A 20,456-nucleotide genomic window follows, 5' to 3' on the forward strand; every position below is an offset into this window, starting at 1 on the left:
CCAATTGAAGCACACTTAAAACTATTTTGTGGGCATGTATGTGTGTTATCTTTTGTAACATAACTGATATGGAAATGTTTTGCATGACTTCACATGTATAATTAATATTGGTTTCTCAATGGGTGAGGGAGGGGCAAAGAGGAGAGAGAGAGAAATGAAAACTTAAAATTTTTAAAATGAATGGTAGAAAAAAATTTACCTGTAATTGGAAAATATTTAATGAAATAAATTTATAAATTTAAAAAGGATGAGTACCAACAAGTTCTGTCTTAAAATAAATTAAAAGGGATTTGTATATTTTAAAGGAATGTCTTAATAGGAAAACCTATTACAAGATTGTTCTTGTTTTTGTGAGGATAATTTTCTTAGAAACATTTTAAGATTGTTTTTTTTTTTTAATATGTCCTGGACTTTAAAAACTAAATATAGCAAAGCAATACTTGCAGGCCTCAATTCTTGAGGTTGTCATATATTGAGTACTGCCTATTGTTGACACTGCTTCATGTCTTTAAATCCCAGATTTGGCCCTTTTTTCTGGTACTGAATGCTTTAATCTCTGACTCCCATTATTGTTTTCCCCTTCAGTGGGACTGTTCCTCCCTCAATAAAGGTATAAAGAGGAGGAAGAAGAAGAGAAAGAAGGGAGCAGGGGAAATCCTTATTCATCTGGATATATACAAATATATTCATTTTCACCATCATTTATGATTTGCCTTTGTCCAGAATGAATTTCATCAAAATTTCCTTCCAAATTAATATTCCTACAAGTCTATTCAATGTTTAACCTTAAATCTTACTTTCAGTAACGGGTTCACATCCCTCTTAAAATACCTTTGGTTTTGCTATTGTGATCAGTTTGCTTAAAATCTTTTTATTTTAGTCAATTGAAATGCCACATGCTTAATTTATAATATTAAAGAGCACACTGATATTATTAAATCCAATCCATCAAATATTTATAAATCATTTACTATGGAAGCAGCTAGGTGACAATGTAAATATAAAAACAAGACCTGGAGAAAGTAAGACTCCATTTCAAATCCAGTTGTCCTCTAAATTAGAACAGGCTGGTTTTAATTCTTGTGTTTGGCTGTAATCTTGGTCAACTAGGTGGCCAAGTGGACAGAGCTTTGGGCCTGGAGTCAGGAGGACCTGAGTTCAAATTCCATCTGAGACACTTACTAGTAGTGTGATCTATGTCAAATTGCATAACCCACTCACTTTCTTCATCTGGAAAGTAATAATACCTATCTTGGAGGGTTGTTGTAAGGATCAAATGAGATATTATTTGTAAAGTACTTAATATATTGCCTAGTATATACTAAATGCTAAATAAATGCTTATTCCTTTCCCTGGGCAAGTCTGCAGCCCAATGTACAAATCCTGTTGAGATTAGACCTGGACTACTTACTGTGTGAAGAACTTGAGGTATTTGCATAGGCTATACCAGAGATACCCTGTTACCAGGTCCTACTAGTTCCCAGAGATGATTGTTAAACTTTTACTGTGAGCATTTATTCCTTGGAAATAGTAAATTCCATTCAGGGCAAATCAGGGCTTGATTTATTGATTTGTTGCTTGTCTAGATTTAAGGAAGTGATAGAGAATATGTTAATACAGATTCAACTTGTATGTTTTGCTGGTGATTTTGTTTTAGTTTTTGAGAAATGGTTGTTAAACATTTCCTGGCATATCACTGATTGTAAGTTATAGCTAAACTGCACTTACTCCTCACTTCATTCCCTTGGAATCCTTAGCTGCCTTAGATTCATCTCAAGTATTGCCTCCTAAATGATAAAGCTTTCCAGATCCTTCATTTGCTGGTATTCACTCCTCAAATGATTTGTGTCATATATCTTTGTCCAGGTGGGGAAGGAATGAAAACAAAATTTTTCTGAGTCTCTGAATCCTTAGTGTCTAACCTAGTTCCTTGCACATAATTGTTGTCATCCTTTGTTCTCGAAGAGCAACAAAATGGCATCACTATGTTAGAATCAAGTTGCAATGTGTCTGACTGTGGTTGATCTTGTAGTCCTCTACTACAGATCAGGCACAAATAGTCCATGTAAACATTTGGGGTAGATTCTCTAAATTTGTGCATCTCCTGGGGTTTTTTGTTGTTGTTGTTGTTTGTTTGTTTATTTTTTAACTACTTCAGTTGTGCTTTGCTCATAGAGCACATGTCTTGCTGGTGGTCCTATGCCAGTGTCTCCTCTGTGGCTCAATCAGTTCCATAGTTCTTAAGAGGGACCTTGATAGTGTCCTTTTATCATTTTTTCTGACCACTTTGTGAGCACTTGCCCAGAAAATAGTCTTTTTGGCAAGCATATATTTGGCATTCAAACAATGTACCCAGTTCAATGGAATTGTCCTTTCTGCTGTAGAATTTGAATGCTTGACAATTTAGTTTGAGAAAGGACCTCAGTGATGGGTATATTGTCCTGCCAGATGAGCTTTAGAACCTTTCTAAGAATTCAAATGGAAATGATTCAGTTTCCTAGAATGGCTCTGATATACTTTCCATGTTTGACAGACATATAACAATGAAGTCAGCACAACAGCTCTGTAGACCTTCAGTTTCATAAACAGTTTAATACCTCTTATCTCTTCCACTTTATTTTAGAGCTCCCAAACATTGAGCTAGCTATAGCAATATGTGTGTCAACCTCATTATCAATGTTGGGCATCCCTACTGCCAAGGTAAGTGAACTTATGCACAGGATTTAAAACTTTTCCATTTGCTGTAATTGATGGTTTCACATATTGATGGTGTGGTGCTGGCTAATGGAGTACTTGTGTTTTCTTGGTGTTAATTGTTATGACAAAATTAGTACAAGAAGATGAGAATTGATCCATACTTCATTAAATCTCAACTTCAGAAGTTTCATTGAGTGCACAATTATTTGCAAACAAGGGGGTAGCTAGGTGGCGCAGTGGATAGAGCACCAGCCTTGAATTCAGGAGGACCCAAGTTCAAATCTGGTCTCAGACACTTAACACTTCCTAGCTGTATGACTCTGGGCAAGTCACTTAACCCCTAACTCAGGGGGGGAAAATTAAATAAAAAAATAAGAATTAAAAAAAAATAAAAAATTATCTGCAAACAAAAAATTATGCATTAATGATCCCTCCATTTTAATTTTGGCTTGTAGCCTTTTCAAATTGAAGAATTTACCATATATGCAATACTTGACTTTGATTCTTATAGGTCCTCATTGAAGGCATTTGACAACATGGCTGAAAACATTGTTCTAAAAGGCATGGTAGCAAGAACACAACCTTGGTTCACTCCATCAGTGACTGGGAAAGTGTGAGAGCATTGTCCATTATCCAGAAGTCAGGCAAGAATGCCATCATGAAATTGAACTTTTCTGGGCAACCAAATTTTGACATGATTTTCTATAAGTCCTCATAACTGATAGTATCAAAGGCCTTGATCAGATCTGCAAACATTGTATCCAGACCTCTGTTCTGTTTCTGGCATTTCTCTTGGAGTTGAGCAAAAACAGTGTATGAACCCTTGGCCCTTTCCAAAGCCACACTATTTTGATTGAATGAAAATATTTAGCTTGGAGAGTCTAAGTCTATGATCAGTCCAGCACTCTGCACCAGTGCCTTTATTACTCTCACATCCAGTACATATCTTCGCCTCACAATTACATAGTCTATTAAATGGCAATGTCTGCTGCAAGGATATATTTACAAAGTGATGGCTTTTTAAATTTTGGTCATGAGATGCATAAGTCCTCAACAGTAAGTGATCATTGCTGTTGCTGTTTCCAACTCTATACATTTTAAGGACTACCTGCCATGTCTGGTAAACTGGATCTATTCTGGTATCAATCACCCAGAATTATAAACTTGTACTCTTTTGGCACACTGATGATAAGGGTCTCCAGGTCTTTATAAATATTTTTTGATCTCAACAGTCTTCATCATTATGGGAGCACAGTCACTGATGATGGTGGTATGATATTTTCCTGCAAGTGACAATTGCATTGTCACGAGCCTGTCATTCACTTCTTTTGAAAGGCATACGAGCTTGCTGACTAAATTAGTTTTAATTGCAAAACTTATTCCAGCTTTATGGTGCTCTTCTTTGTGGCAGCCATTCCAGAAAAAAAATATGTACCCAAATCTAATTTCAGTAAGCTGACCTTCATTTGCCAGCCTTGTTTCACTCAGGACTGCTATTTGGATGTGATACCCACTGAATTCTCTTGCAATAAAAGCTGTTCATCTTTTAGGTCTACTAAATTTTGTGTTGTCTATATATGTGTGACATTCCATGTATTTATATTGATATATTGATCATTTTTGATGATGTTTTTGTACATTGTGTGTGTGTGTACGTGTGATCCCACAGAAGGGGATCCTGTCTACTACATAGGTCAGGGTTGAGTAAGCAGACAATTTTTAGGTCATCTCTTCTAGTTCCTTCCTCACACCTGTAAATGAGCAATGAAATCCTTAAAAAACTGCTCAGACACCCAAGGGCCTGTTAAATCCCACCACTGCTTCCAGTGAGAAGATAATACTATGGCTTGGGCTTTCTATGTGCAGGGTTGTGACTATAGGTCTCAGTGTATTTGCACCTACTGCTTCTTCACTTGCCTGTCACCACAGGATTTTGAGATAGGAAGAAATGTAAAATGGAATGAGTGATATCTTTTGATTCGTGAATTTAAGTGAGATTGAATTACATGGAGTCATCATCAGCCTCACTTTCTCTTCCGGTTACCATTGTCTAATGGCAGAAGAGAATCAACAAGACTTGTGATAATTCACAATGCAGTGGATGGCCCAGATGTCTTCAATGTCTAACCAAGCTTTAAGCACTCCATAGCACAGCCTACTTAGCAGCCTTCATGACCATTGGAACAAATTATTCTCATTCAAACATTACATTAGAGGAAATCTGCGCATTCTTGGAGTAGATATCCCCCTAACTGACACATTTGACATCTCTTGGTTACCCTCAACCAATTTAGCCCATCTACTGTAGTGGTTTATTGGGATGTGACCACTGAGCATGCTACAGCTTCCTGGAGTCACAGATGAGTTGGGTGGAACACCAAAGATGGAAAGCAGACCTGAAAGGGCTAGGTAGCCCTCACAACAAAGGTACTAGTTTTCTCTAAACACATCCTACACCCCCTACAAAGAGTAGGTACTTCATAAATGCTCCTTGGGTGTAAAACAACTACCACTACTACCACTACTACCACCACAACTGATTTGCAGATGAGAAACCTTAAAGTTATGTAACTCCTCTGGGTTAACACATCTTGTAAAAGGCCCACTCAGGTCTTTTGAATCTCGTGAGTGTTTTTTTTCCATTCCCCCAGGCTGCTTGTAATGGTTAACTTACTGTTTAGTCTTCTTACATCTTCAAAAAGATAATGACCTGGAAACCACTTTAGAGAGTGAGTCAGCCAAATAACTAAATTCCACTTGTGATGTATGACAAGTGTGGGACTTTGGCACACTTAATTTTCACTTGACAAATCCTACTTTATCTTTAAAATAATAGACATTTAAAAAACTGAATTGTCAAACTAAAGGAAACTCTGTTGTTTTTAATTCTAAATGCCAAGCAAGACAGGAGATTCGTTTTCTAATGTTGGAGATTACTGATTTAGAGGGTAGGTGTATTTCCTTAGGAATTTCCTAGTCCAGTCTTCTAATTTTAAAGATGTGGAGACTGAGGGAATCAGAAGAGATTAAGTGATTTGCCTTAAGGTCATAAAAGTTATCAGTGGCAGAATCAAGATAAGAGCAGCTTATGGGCATGTTTTAGTCATTTTCTGACAATCTTGAGTTAATCTTGCTGATAAACTTTGAGTGTTTCCCGAAGAGGAAAATATTCATATGATAGTGTTTGGTCCTAAAGTAATTATTTAGTTGCTCACCACTGTTTGTAATTTTTAATAGCTGACCAAATGTTGTGCATTCAATAAAAATCTAAGTTGTATTCAGGGAACGGTTTTTCTCCTAGTACTGAGTTATTGTGACAGTTTGGGCTACAAACCTTTTACTCTTCTGGAGTCCCTAATTACAATCTTACCTATATGCAAGAGGGTGTTTTTTCATGAATTAGGAAACTGAATTAGAACTAAATATTTGGGAATGGAAAGGGAAAGAATGAACTGAGGTCTGAAATTGGCATGCCTGACTTTTTCCTCTACTTATTTCTTCTTGTTCTTGTTCTTCTTTTGCTTCTTCTTCTTCCTCCTCCTCTTCTTCCATCTTCTTCCTTTTCTTCTTCCTGCTCCTCCTCTTCTTGTTCCATCTTCTTCCTCCTCTTCCTCTTCTTTTCATTCTTTCTCTTCCTTCTCCTTTTTCTTCTTTGTCTTCTCCTTCTCCTCTTCCTTTTCTCCTTTTCCTCCTCCTCTTCTCCTTTTCTTCTTTCTCTTCTCCTTCTTTACTTTTTCTCCTCTTCCTCTTCCTCTTCTTTCTTGTTTTTGTTCTTCTCTTCCTTCTCCTCCTTCTTCCTTCTTTCTTTTTCTTCCTTCTTTTTTCTTCTTCCTTCTTGTTCTTCTCTTCCTCCTCCCCTTCTCCTCTCTTCCTCTTTCTCCTTCTCTTCCTTTCTCTTCCTCCTCCTTCCATCGTTCTCTGATTCTAAGGCAATTCTATTCAATTCATTTCAAGTTTTTATTAAGGGCCTCGTTCAGCACCTCTGTGTGGAAGGTGCCTCCTTAATACAGAGGAAAACCTCGGAGCAGATTGCACTCGTGTTAAGGACCACGCCTAAGTGTGAATGGGCAGGTCGATTCTCCCCGGGCCCCCACAGCAGTTGAATCATAACACCCCTGAAGGAATTGCATATCAACGTTCAGTGACGCAGATATTGCCTGTGAATTAGGAATGAAATAAATCGGAGGCAAAAGGGAGGAGGAGGGAGGCCAGAGAAAGTAGCTGCCTCTCAGTCTCAGGGTAACGTTATCAGCCTCTCACATGAAGGGATCTATTTGCTGGTCAGAATGAGATCCCCAGCAGCCACTCGAGCTTACTTTTGAGTGTGAAAGCTAATGTGAATGGACCTCTTGTCACGATAATGACAACTATCATTTATAAAGGTCTTTTTAAAGTTTTCAAAGAACTTTATAGATATTACTTCATTTAAGCCTCATGTCATCCCAGTAGGGTAGATGCTATCATTGTCACTACTTTAAAATCTGGTCTGAGTGATTTGCCCAACGTCCCTCGACTGGAAGCTATTTGAGGGAGGATTTGAATTCAGGTCTTCCTTTATCTGGCTCCAACACTCAGTTTACTGTGCCACCTGGTTGTCTCCGTATTCACCTGGCACGTTGATCAGGTTAATTACATTCATTCAATAAACATTTATTAAACGCCTATTATGTGCCAGGTACCGTGCTTGCAAAATGCTGTGCAGAATATAGAATGGTTCCATTTTCTAGAGTGGAAAACTGAAAGTTTCAGTGATTCATGGATTCATGGTTTCGTGCAAGCCTCCAGACAGCATAGCCTGGAGCTGTTCGGGTGTATCGAGGTCCCCCGTTTTCCCGGATAAAACTACACTATCCGGGTGCCTCGAGGCTGAGGCATCCCGGGACACTCGATCCCTGCGGTATCTTACTCGCTTCTCTGATCCTTTCTAGCCTTTCTGCGCCTCCACAGCTGCCTTCTCACAACCCCGCCTCGTTCCGGGACGGGTGCACGAAGTGTTCCTAATTAGCCAAACTCTCTCTCTCAGGCGCAGTTGACAGCAGGATATGGACACCTGTCAAACAGGTGGCTCCGCCCGTTTCTCCCCTCCCCCAACGCCATGGTACCAACAAGTGGAGGCTGAGTTGCGGACAACTTGGGGATCGCTTGCCCGGAATCCGTTTGCCTGAACGCGGGACTCCGGGCTTGACCAGAAGCTGGCGAGGCTAGCCACACCTGGGACACATGCACTCTAAGGAGGCCGCTCCCACTCCGCTCCCCGCTCCCGGCGCCCCAGCGGGCTCTCCCCCCGGCCTGGGGCCAGCTCGCCGAGGTCAGGCTCGAGAAGCCAGCTGCGGCTGTCGGACACTTTCCTCTTTCACTTTTCTTTTGAGCACCAAAGAAGGTTGTTTCTCTTGGCGCTCGGGGAAACCCTGTTGACCCTGGAAGGCGGAGGGCGGGCTTCCTCTGGCTGCGCTCTGCGCAGAGCAGTGCAAATGCGCTGGCTGGCTCGGACCCCGGCGGTCGCGTGGATCTGCTCCGGCCCCGGCTCCCGTCCGCCAGCCACCTCACCGCAACCCAGAACCTGCTAGCGAGCCGCGACCCTATGGAGGTAAGACCCGCGCGCTTTGAGCTGGAAAGGCAGGAGGGGGGTGGGCGTTCCTTAAACCACTTGAAGGTTAGTCCTCTCAGTCATTCCCGGGTCTGGGTATCCGACCCCCGCTGCCCTCCCGGAGGTTGCCCGGCCCATGCCCACTGCTGCTTTTTCTTTTTTCTTCTCTCTTATCCCGGAAGTGTCTTAGTTAGGCTCCTGAATCCCCCCTCCCCCCCCCCACTCCCGGCTATGGACTTAGTCGCCAGAGTTTTCTATGTTTGAGTTCTAGCAGAAAACCTTAGAGGTCCAACCCCTGTCATTTTACAGAAAAGAAAACCGAATTCCAAATTACCATGACTCGTCCAAGGTGATTCTCCTGGGAAGCCGGAAGACCCGAGACCCGAATAAACCCTCCATCCCAAGAGTCCACCTCCAGGCACCTCAGGAGCGCTTTCCCTACCTAGTCCTTGCGCTCCGCTCTCTTTCCCCCTCCCCCCTCCCCGGCCATGCCTCCTCTGCCCACTTCCAGTTTCTTTCCAGTAGATCTACTGCCACATTAGTTTCGGCTCTGGAGGGCAAGACCCCAATGGGGACCGCGAGAAACTGCGCGCGAGGGGTTTGGCCGAGAAGCCGAGCAGGTGGAGAGGAAGGATGGGGAAGGGAGGGGGGGAGCACGCAGGGAAGCAGGGAACTTGCGGCTTTTCTGAGAAGTCGCGCTTGCAGAAACTGCGCTCCTGAGTTGACAAGTTGCAGTTGACAAGTGTCGCAGTCACTATTGAGATTGTAGAATGACCGTCCTCTTTCTCTTCCTCCTCCTCGTGTGCGTGTGCGTGTGTGTGTGTGTGTGTATGTATCACGCATGGTTGTCTTATCCACCAGCTGTCCCCTTACCGTCTTGATTCAGATAAACACTTCCCCAAGAAGAGCCCTTGTGGACCTGGGACCCTTTCCCACCTCTGCTACCCGTTCTGGCCTCCGAGTCTCAGCTAAAAGTGCCCCATTTGGCAAGAAGCTTTTCCCTCTGCCATTATCTCCAGGTTCTCAATTATCTCTTCTACATATGTTGTTAACTCATGTTTGCTTGTATGTTGTGTCTCTCCCTCACACACACCTCTCCCCTCCCCCGCTTTCCCATCCCCCTCGACCGTTCTGGTCTCCTTCTTCCCTCCCTCAGAACCCGTGTTTATTTGTAACCCCCAGCGCCCAGCACAACACCTGGCACGTAGTAAGTGCTTAATAAAAACTAGTTGATTGACTGGCCTATTTTTAGCTCATCCGCATCTCGGGCAAGTTTGTAGGTCTACTACAAACTACTAAACTACAAACTAAAAAATGCCAGTTGACTGGCCTATTCTTAGCTCAGGGGCATCTCGGGCAAGTTTGTAGATCCTAAATGAAGTGATTGTTGGGAAGTGCCCAGAGCTCTTTGGGAAGAAATGCTGACTATGTGTATTTTTGACTATTTCTTCTACAGTTTATTCATGTCTTTAATTGTATTTTGGCAGTACCTTTTGAAATATTTTATTTTATTTTTAGTTCGTGAAAGGAAACAAACATTTCCATAACACTGTATAATAAAAAGATGGTCACATATGAAAGTGCAAATCTGCTATGTACAACTTACTATTCCTTTTAAATATACCACAAAGTTAACATGTACATTTTTCCCTTTTTTTCTCCTCCACTCAGATATGCCACCTGACTTATTTGCTCAGTCATTTTCCCCCAAAGTCATTCTTAAAACAATATTGCTAAATAAAGGGGAATCTTGTAGACCTAATGTGGGAGGAAAAGAGGGGAAAAAAGGAAAACTTCTTTGAAGATACTTTGGGCTTTAGAGCAGAGAGAACAGAAGAAATTCTTTAAGTGGGGCAATGCGTACTGAGACTTGAAAACAATAAATATCTTTTACCCCTTTAAAAAAAAACCAAACAATATTGCTGTCACTGTATGCTAGGGCTTCTTAAACTTTTTCTACTTATAATTCCTTTTTGCCCAAGAAATTTTTATGTCACACTGGGTATATAGGTATTATAAAATAGGTATACACATCAAACATTTACTGATAATAAATCATAATTTGCAAGAAGTTATTTACAGTTTAAGAAGCTGGACTGTATATAGTGCTCTCTTAGTTTTGCTCATTTCCCTTTTCATTATTTCCTGGAAATATTTCCATGTTTTTTGGAGATCACCGCGTTCATCATTTCTTTACTTTTCTTTTTTTTTTTTTTTATTTATTAAAACTTTTTATTTTCAAAACATATGTCTTGATAATTGTTCAGTGTTGACCCTTGTAAAACCTTGTGTTCCAAATATTCCTTTCCTTCCCCACCCCCTCTTTTTTTTCTTTCTTTTTAAAAATTAATTTTATAATTATAACTTTTTTTTTTGACAGTACATATGCATGGGTAATTTTTCACAACATTATTGCTCGCACACATTTCTGTTCTGAATTTTCCCCTCCTTCCCTCCACCCCTTCCCCTAGAAGACAGATATTCCCATACATGTTAAATATGTTATAGTATATCCTAAATACAATATATGTGTGCAGAACCGAATTTCTTGTTGCACAAGAAGAATTGGATTCAGAAGGTAAAAATAACCTGGGAAGAAAAACAAAAATGCAAATAGTTTACACTCATTTCCCAGTGTTGCTTCTCTGAGTGAAGCTGATTCTGTCCATCATTGATCAATTGGATCTGAATTAGACCTTCTCTTTGTTGAAGCTATCCACTTCCATCAGAACACATCCTCATACAGTATCATTGTTGAAGTTTATAATGATCTCCTGATTCTGCTCATTTCATTCAGCATCAGTTCAAGTAAGTCTCTCCAGGCCTCTCTGTATTCCTCCTGTTGGTCATTTCTTACAGAACAATAATATTCCATAACATTCATATACCACAATTTACCCAACCATTCTCCAATTGATGGACATCCATTCATTTTCCAGTTTCTAGCCACTACAAAAAGGGCTGTCACAAACATTTGGGCACATCCTGGTCCCTTTCTCTTCTTTAGTATCTCTTTGGGACATAAGCCCAGTAGTAGCACTGCTGGATCAAAGAGTATGCACAGTTTGATGACTTTTTTGGGCATAATACCAGATTGCTCTCCAGAATGGTTGGATTCGTTCACAATTCCACCAACAATGCATCAGTGTCCCACTTTTCCCATATCCCCTCCAACATTCATTATGATTTTTTCCTGTCATCTTAGCCAATCTGACAGGTATGTAATCTTATCTCAGAGTTATCTTAATTTGCATTTCTCTGATCAATAGTTATTTGGAAACTCTTTCATATAAGTGGAAATAGTTTCAATTTCATCATCTGAGAATTGTCTGTTCATATCCTTTGACTGTTTCTAAATTGGAGAATGGCTTGATTTCTTATAAATTAGAGTCAGTTCTCTATATATTTTGGAAATGAGGCCTTTATCAGAACCTTTAATTGTAAAAATGTTTTCCCAGTTTGTTGCTTCCCTTCTAATCTTGTTTGCATTAGTTTTGTTTGTACAAAAGCTTTTTAATTTGATGTAATCAAAATTTTCCATTTTGTTATCAATAATGATCTCTTCCTCCTCCACAAATCTGAGAGGTAAACTATCCTATGTTCCTCTAATTTATTTATGATCTTGTTCTTTATGCCTAAATCATGGACCCATTTTGATCTTATCTTGGTATGTGGTGTTAAATGTGGGTCCATGCCTAATTTCTGCCATACTAATTTCCAGTTTTCCCAGCAATTTTTTGTCAAACACTCCCTCTTTTAGATGGCAAGTAATCCTATATATATAAATAAATATAAATATATAAATAAATATAAATATATATATAATTAATCCTATATATATATATTAAATCCCTATATATATAAATTATAATATATATATTAAATAAGCATACATATTTATACAATTATCTTGCTGCACAAGAAAAATCAGATAAAAAAATAAGAAAATGAAGAAAAAACACAAACCACAACAAAAAGAATGAAAATGTTATGTTTTGATACACACTCAGTTCTCACAATCCCTCTGTGGGTGTAGATGGCTCTGCTCATCACAAGATCATTGAAACTAGACTGAATCAGCTCATTGTTGAAATGAGCCACATCCATTAGAATTGATCATCCAATAATCTTCTTGTTGGCAGGAACAATATTTTCTTGGATCTACTCATTTCACTCAGCATCAGTTCATGTAAATCTCTCCAGGCCTTCCTGAAATCGTCCTGCTGATTGTTTCTTATAGAATAATAATATTCATATACAATGACTTATTTAGCCATTCTCCAAATGATGGACAGTTACCCAGTTTCCAGTTTTTTGCCACTACGAAGAGGGCTGCCACAAATATTTTTGCACATGTGGGTCTCTTTCCCTCCTTTAAGATCTCTTTGGGAGATAAGCCCAGTAGAAACATTGCTGGATCAAAGAGTATGCCCAGTTGTTGTTGGATATTTTTTTTAGCCTAAACTCTGCCCGAAATGTAGCTTTCTGTTCAATTATGAGTTCTGAGAAGAGATGAGTCCAAAGACTTCATTAGACTGCCAAAAGGGTTTATAACTCCCCCAAAAGCTTAAGAACCTTTGTTTTAGAGCTGTTCAAAGCACTGCAAGGTTAAATGACTTGGTCGTCATATAGATAACATGTGTCAGGGGCCTGATATGAACTCAGGTTTTCCTGACTTTGGGACCTGCTCTTTATCTATGATACTTTACCCATTGCCTTATAAGCAGGTAGGTGGTCCAATGAATAATATTGGATCTTTAGTAACTTTAAATTACTTAAACTGTCCAGCCTTAGTTTCTTCATCTGTAAAATGGGATTAATAACATTTACCTCACAGGATTTTTCTGAGCCATATAAATGATGACTACTGCTGCTACTACTACTATATCCCATTCTGCTTCTCAAGATTATTCTTGTCACAATTAGACATGTATATGCTTAGGAATTCAAATGATAATAATTAGCAGTTATGTAGTACTTTAAAGTTTTCAAAGTGCTTTGCAAATATCTCATTTGATTTTTACAATAAGTTTGGAGTTAAGTAATTATTATCTTATTTCACAGGTGAGGAAACTGAGGCAGAGGTTAGATGATTTGGAGTTGAATTCAAGTCTTCCTGATTCCAGGTTCAATACTTTGTCACTTTGCGTCAGGAGTCATGGAGGTGACTATACCATGCTGTCTCATAAGGCACCTTAGAAACTATATAATTGCCTCTTAATTTTACTAATAGAAAAACTAAAGGGTATTTTACTCCAAACTCACAGGTTTCTTAACTGCAGATCTTCTGTGTGTAAATCCAAAGCTCCTTCTACCATTTGGGACTTTGAGAGACTTGTGAGAGTTACTTAGCAACTCCATTAAGATTGTTTGAAAGGGTATTCCCCTCCCTTTGTCAATTACAAAATAAAAATCAGGTTTGTTGGGTGTGACTTTCTCCTTTCTATCTGTGGGTGTCTTCATTCTTGCTCAGCAGAAGCTGAAAGAAAGGCAATTTCCTTGAAAAGGGAGATTCTGTATTTGTAGAAGTTATAAATGGCCAAAGGCAGTAAAGTAGTCTGGAAAGGGAGGAGGAATGCTGAGAAGTGGTGATCACCAAAAGGTAGGAAAAATAAGCAACAATAGTGAACCTGAGGAGGCAAAAGCCTTTCTTCAAGAATTCTGGATGCAGATAAGTGGTCTTCAGTTCTTAGTCTTAGCTTGATTTCTCAATCCAAACTAAGGCTTCTTTATATCAGTCTGTTGTTCCTTTTACCTTCTTCCCACTCTCCCTATTCATTCTTTTTCCCTTTAGTTTTCTAACACAAGAAATAATTCTTGACAGGATTTATTATTGTTGTAGAGTATTTTTGGAACTGATAGATTGGATGAGAAATCTCTTTTTATGCTAAGACCTTTGGGAAGTAGATACTTGTTCTTTGTTGCATCTGAGGTGGAAAAAGTGGGATTGGTTTGGAATCAGGGATTTCCTCCAGAGGTTGCCACTCACTTTTTGGATATGTTAGATGTTTGAATACTTGTTTCTGTCTCCATTAAATGAGATACTGTCATGACCATCTCGCTTGCTTCTCCATTAAATGAGATTAATAAGTATCACAATTCTGTAATTTCCTGTCCATAAAATCTTAGTCAACATTCTCAAACTCTTTGGAACTCAGCTTCCTCATCTATAAAATTGGGAATGTATTTTTCTTTTATGTGATTTACTGTTGTTTAGAAATTATTCAATCATCTCTAATTCTTCCTGACCCTCTTTGGGGTTTTCTTGGCAGAGATACTGGAGTGGTTTGTCATTTCCTTTTCTAGCTCATTTTATAAATGAAGAACTGAGGTAAACAGTGTTCAGTGACTTGCCTAGAGTCATTAAGCTGGTAAGTGAATGAGTCAAGGTTTGAATTCATGAGACAAGTCTTCTTGATAGGTCTAGTATCCTATTCATTGCTGCACTTTGTTGCCCCCAATTTTTGCATGGTAACCTTTAAAAATATTAATGCAATAAAAGTGTTATTATCTGTATGCTAATATTAATAATTGGTTTGGATCTGTGATTATATCCATAGGCTATAGAGCCATCCCCTACCTTTGTCAGATACAGAAGAGTGAAATGATTTGCTAGCCTGTAGTGACATAACTCATATGCATCAAAGGTTAGACTTGAATTCAGGACCCCTTGACTCCTGAGATGGCCCTTTATATCACCTTGCCATGCTCCTGCCTCTTAATGTAATAATAATAATAATAATAATAATAATAATACCCCTTTAAAATGAAGGAAAAAATCCTAAATAAGAGCTAGGATGATTTAGTAGAAAGAATAACTACAAGTGACTTGCCCTTTCTTTCAATAGAAAGCAGTATGATGAAATAGAAAGCCTCTTTTCTATGGAACTACAGGGTGTGGGCTTGAATTTCTACTGTACTATTCACTAATCATGGCTTTTCTGAGCCTCAGTTTTCTTATTTGTGTGTGAGGTGGTGGACTACATGGCCTCCATGGTCTCTTCCAACTCTACATCCAAGATACACTCATTTACCACCACATTTTGTGCTCAACATTTTGATACCAAATCATATTTAACTATCATTAAATGGAGCCATTATCCCTGGCCTGCCAACTTGATGAAGATGAATTAAATTGAATCTGGAAAATTATTATCATTATTTTTTTCTTTGCTGAGGCACTTGGGGTTAAGTGACTTGCCCAGGGTCACACAGGCAGGAAGTGTTAAGTGTCTGAGACTAGATTTGAACTCAGATCCTCCTGATGACTTGAGGGCTGGTGCTGTATCGACTATACCACCTAGTTGCCCCTGGAAAATTATTTAAAATTTCTTAAGCTATATTTGAGTATGAGAGACACGACAAAATAATGTTGCCCAGCAGGGGCAAAATAGATATTTTCCCATAATTCATCTGGTGTACTCTATTATGGTTTCATGACCAGGAAGTGAACAGACTAGGAAGAATTACTTGGTTGATGGGATAAAAGGATAATAGCTGCATCCAGATTAGCTTTGACTTCCTGCCAAGGTCAATGACCCCTACATTGGGGCTGCTGTAAAAGGCTCCATAAAGTGTATGGCATTTAGAGGCTAAATGCAGCATGATTTTATAGTCATTAGCTTGTGGAGGGATCTTTTCTAATTTTCTTATTGGTGCTTAGGGGCTCTAAATTGTTAATTATATGTAGTGACTTATATAAAGGTCTGTATGTGTCCTTGACAGCTTATCTGCCAAAAAAAACCCCACTTTTAACTTTATTTTAAGGAATATTAATTACTTTTATTTAAGGAAAATTGATTAGTTTTTATTTCACTTTTTTTTTTTTTCCTGGATCCATCACTCCTCCTATCCTTCACTCCCAAAGGAATTCAAACTCTTCTTTATAACAGAAAATCAATCAAAAATGCCTGTTACACAGATGGATGTGATATATTGCCTTATTAGTGACTGTCCTTTTCCTGCCCAGAAAGGAATTAAAGTTCACCATCTCTTTCCTGGAAACTTTACTATCTTTCATTTATTCAGTATTCAGCTTACTTTTATTGATTTTTCTCATTTACACTGTTGCATTCATTGTGTTAAATTGTTTTTTTTCCTTATTTCATTCTGCATACCTTCTTATAAATGTTCCTATATTCCTCCCAAATCCTCATAATCATTTTTTCTTATGGTACCATCATATTTTCTTATGTTCATGTGTCACAATTTTTTGAGCCAACATAAAAGAGTTCCTGGGGATATTTTGGTACATATTAGACCTTTATTTCTGTCTCTGACTTCCCTTGGGTTATTGCTAGGTAGGAATAAGTGATTGAGTCAACTTATTTTCACAAGTCCAAACTGATATAGAAAATGGCTGGAGAAATTCATAACTAATTATTTTCTCAGAGTCTGACTGAGTCAACAAGCATTTATTAAATACCTACTATGTGCCCAGCATACTGTGCTAAGTTTTCAGGATACAAAGGCAACACAGCAAGGCCAGTTTTACTGAATTGGAGACTGTGGAAGGCAGGACCCAAAAGGCAGGAATTAACTAGGTGGTTGTCCAGTTATTCAATCTCATCTGATTCTTTGTGAACCCATGGATCAAACTATACCAGGCCCTTCTAACCTTCACTATCTCATGGTCATTTTTCCATGATATTATTTATGCATCTCATCTTTAAGAGTTAAAATTATCTTATCCTTATAAGGACTATTTATTTGATCCTTATAAATTCTATTTTATTCTCTTCTATGAGAGTACAGGCCTGAAGAATTGGGTGTATGGTAGATTGGAAAAAATACCTTAAGATTTATTCCTAAAGCACAGCTCTGACCATGTCACTTTACCCCTACTCCTGTTAAAGGAGCTGTAGTGAATCCTTATTCCTAAATCAAATACAAATTCCTTCTTTAGGTTTAAAATCCTTCACAACCTGGCCACTTTCCATAAGAACTTTTTAGTTCTTATACTTGCCAGCCTCCAAATATGTTATAGTCAGGAAGATCTATATTTAAATCCCAATTCAGATGATTACTGGCCTTATCACCTGACCATCTCCGGGTAAGTTGATAACAAGGGCCCCCATTGGATGCTCCCGTTTTTGTTGTCTCTCTTTCATACATGGGATGCTCTGTTTTCATCTTTCCTCTGGGCTTTTCTACTTTCTGTGGAAGGCCTTTCCTAAAATACTGTGTTAACTCTTCCCCCCAAATTACCTCCCATTTACACTATGTGTATCTTCTTTGTATATGGGTGTTTGCATGTTTTCTCCTTCATTAAGAAAAACTCCATTAAGAGTTTCTTGAGGACCAAAGCCTTGTTTTTGCCCCCATCCCTTTTTTTCCCTATCAACAGCACCTAGAATTAAAAAATTAATACATATTTGATAGTTAGCTAATTGTCAGGATGCTCTTTCAGAACATCATACCAAAATTGTTGGAGTTTGAACTAGGTCCTATAGGGTTTTCTCAGAATGAGCAAGGTCCTCCTTTCATGGTGGGGACTTTAAAGCTGATGAGGATAGCGGATTTTAGGGGGTGAAGGAAGGAATTGATGACCAACCCTGAGTTTCTTTACAGGTTAATTATAGTGATTTGTTAGTGTACAGATTTCCTCAGTTTGTTTGAATGTGTCTTTTGAAGTACTATGGGTAATTTTGAGCTGTTTTTTGAATGTGTACTGAACCACAAAGTATTTTAATATAGGGTATTATTCAAGGAAAATCTTAAGTGGGGTCTGAGGTAATGCTCAGTCAGTATTCTTTTTTTTTTTATTATTATTAATTGGTAAACTTACAAGCACAATACACATTTCTAGTCTTTAATGAAATGTTTTTCATCTTAAAAATAGGAATAGCATGGATGTATAAAGAACTTGTAGAAGACTTAAGTTAAAGAATTGGTTCAGAGACATATAAGCTGTGACTCTACATAAATCACTGAACTTTTTAGAATATAAGGCAGCTACTTAAGACTTTTATGAATTAGGTACTTATTCTTATGATCAAGTACCTTACTCTTTTGGATGGCTGTTTACTGCTTTGGTAGAAGGCATTTCCATACCAGGAATTCACTATATTCTTCTTTCACAAGTCTAGATTCTCCTTCCCCAAAAGAAAGCTATCTTGACATTTGGGATTCTATAGATTCATTGAAGTTTAAGATGCAAATTCTTCCCAATTTTTTTTTTCTCCTGCCACCAATGGTTATTACCTTGCCATAGAGAAGGGTTTCTTAAACTTTTTTGTGTGATGTGCTTTTTGGGCAATATGGCAAATTATAGACCCCTTCTCAGAATAGTCTACTTAAGATGGATGGGTGAATAATAGATTAATTTTATTTTAACATCTCTATGCTTGCAGGTATTAATAAAACTACGACTATGTCCTAATGTAAAGACTGATCTTTTCATATCTTTATTTCTGTTTTACTTACAGATGGGATGATTGATAATTATCATTTCAAAAGTGATAAAAAAATAAAATCAGAGGTATCAATCATAATCTAAGACAAAGCAAAAAACAAAATAGAACTATTTTAAAAAGGTAAGCAGAGAAATGACATTTTGTTTAAAAGGCAGCATAAACAGTGAAGTCATTTTCACTCTTAACATATCTGCACCAAATAATCTGTATTTAAATTCTGAAAGCACAAATTAAGTATGTGAGGAAATAGGTAATAAAACTATACTTCTGGGAGACCTAAATGTTATTCTCTTAGAACTAGATAAATCTAATAAAAAATAAACAAAAAAGTAGTTAAGGAGATGAATAGAATTCTAGAAAACTTTTAATCTATATTTTCATATTATTAAATGTAATTTTTATTCATTATGATCTAAAAAGAATGTGTTTAATTCTAATACTTTTCTGCATTTTATTGTGAGATTTTTAAGACCTAATACATGCTCAAATTTTGTGAAGATAGCATCCACAACTAAAGGAAAGGTCTACACTATTTTTATTCCCTTTCAATTTTCTACAGAAGTCTATCATATCTTTTGATTAAAAAAAAAAAACTTATCAGTATCAAATATGAAAAGAATAAATTCACCCCTAATGAAGATGAAATTAAAGCAATTATTAAAAGGTATTTTACCCAATTATATTCGAATCAGTCTAAAAACCTAAATGAGGGGGCAGCTAGGTGGCGCAGTGGATAGAGCACCAGCCCTGAATTCAGGAGGACCCAAGTTCAAATCTGGTCTCGGACACTTAATGTTTCCTAGCTAATGTGACCCTGGGCAAGTCACTTAACCCCAGCCTATTAAAAAAAAAAAAAAAAAAAAAAAAAAAACAACCCTAAATGAAAGAATGAATATTTACAAAAATATCACTTGCCCAGATAATGCTTAAATAACCCTATCTTAGGAAAGAAATTTAACAAACCACAAGATCCTCAAGAAAAAAATCTCCAGGATCGGATAAATTCACAAGTGAATTATACTAAACATTTAACAAAATTTAATTCCAATATTGTATAAACTATTTGGAAAAAGGCAAAGTAGTTTTACCAAATTCCTTTTATGACACAAATATGGCATAGATACCTAAAGTAGGAAAAGCAAAAAAAGAGAGAGGAAATTATAGATCAGTCTTCCTAATGAATATCATTACAAAATTTTTGAAAAAAAAAATGCTAGCAATGAAATCATAGCATATATATATATATATCAACATACATATATACACATTTTCACATATGTAGACACATCAACATATGTAGATATGCATTTTCACATATGTAGACATACTGAAAGATTTCTCTCTTGATTAAATCTTTTCTTTCTTTCTTTTCTGTTTTTTGTTTTTTGTTGAGGCTGTTGGGGTTAACTGATTTGCTAGTCTTTCCTATTCCCACAGTTAGTCTTAAGTGTCTGAGGCCAGATTTGAATTCAGGGTCCTTTTGATTGAATCTTTTAAGTTTGACTTTGAGATCAATGATTTTTTTTTTTCCCCTAATGAATTCTACTCCTAATTCTGGTTATGAGTGTTTGTGTATAGCTCTTATTTCTATCTTTAATTCTATTTTAATTTTAATCCTTAACTTGCTTTGCTATTACTTAACCTACCCCCTCCCCAAGGGTTTTCTCCCTTATCTTCTCCTTCCACTTTTTCCCTCCCTTTTTATCTGATTCCCTTTAATCTACATACTTTATCCTACTCACCTTTATCTAAAAACT

The 20,456-nt window shown here is 37.7% G+C and overlaps 1 protein-coding gene and 1 long non-coding RNA gene across 6 annotated transcripts in view; one reads left to right on the plus strand and one right to left on the minus strand.

Annotated features, from left to right (window-relative positions):
* LOC141547813 (uncharacterized) overlaps positions 1-8,704 on the minus strand; it is a 51,665-nt gene extending 42,961 nt beyond the window's left edge. The window contains exon 1 of the long non-coding RNA XR_012483634.1: positions 8,619-8,704. This is a non-coding gene — a long non-coding RNA (uncharacterized LOC141547813). The remainder of the gene's footprint in view (positions 1-8,618) is intronic.
* IL15 (interleukin 15) overlaps positions 7,640-20,456 on the plus strand; it is a 157,904-nt gene continuing 145,087 nt past the window's right edge. For 2 of the 5 annotated variants that reach the window (XM_074276392.1, XM_074276391.1), the window contains exon 1: positions 7,640-8,284. The gene's annotated coding sequence lies outside the window, so the exon portion shown is untranslated. Of the gene's footprint in view, positions 8,285-13,348; positions 13,449-20,456 lie in introns of all 5 variants that reach the window. The other 3 variants (XR_012483630.1, XM_074276388.1, XM_074276390.1) reach the window with 2 other exon arrangements.

This window comes from Sminthopsis crassicaudata, chromosome 6 (genome assembly GCF_048593235.1).
Source record: "Sminthopsis crassicaudata isolate SCR6 chromosome 6, ASM4859323v1, whole genome shotgun sequence".
Taxonomy (NCBI): Eukaryota; Metazoa; Chordata; class Mammalia; order Dasyuromorphia; family Dasyuridae; genus Sminthopsis; species Sminthopsis crassicaudata.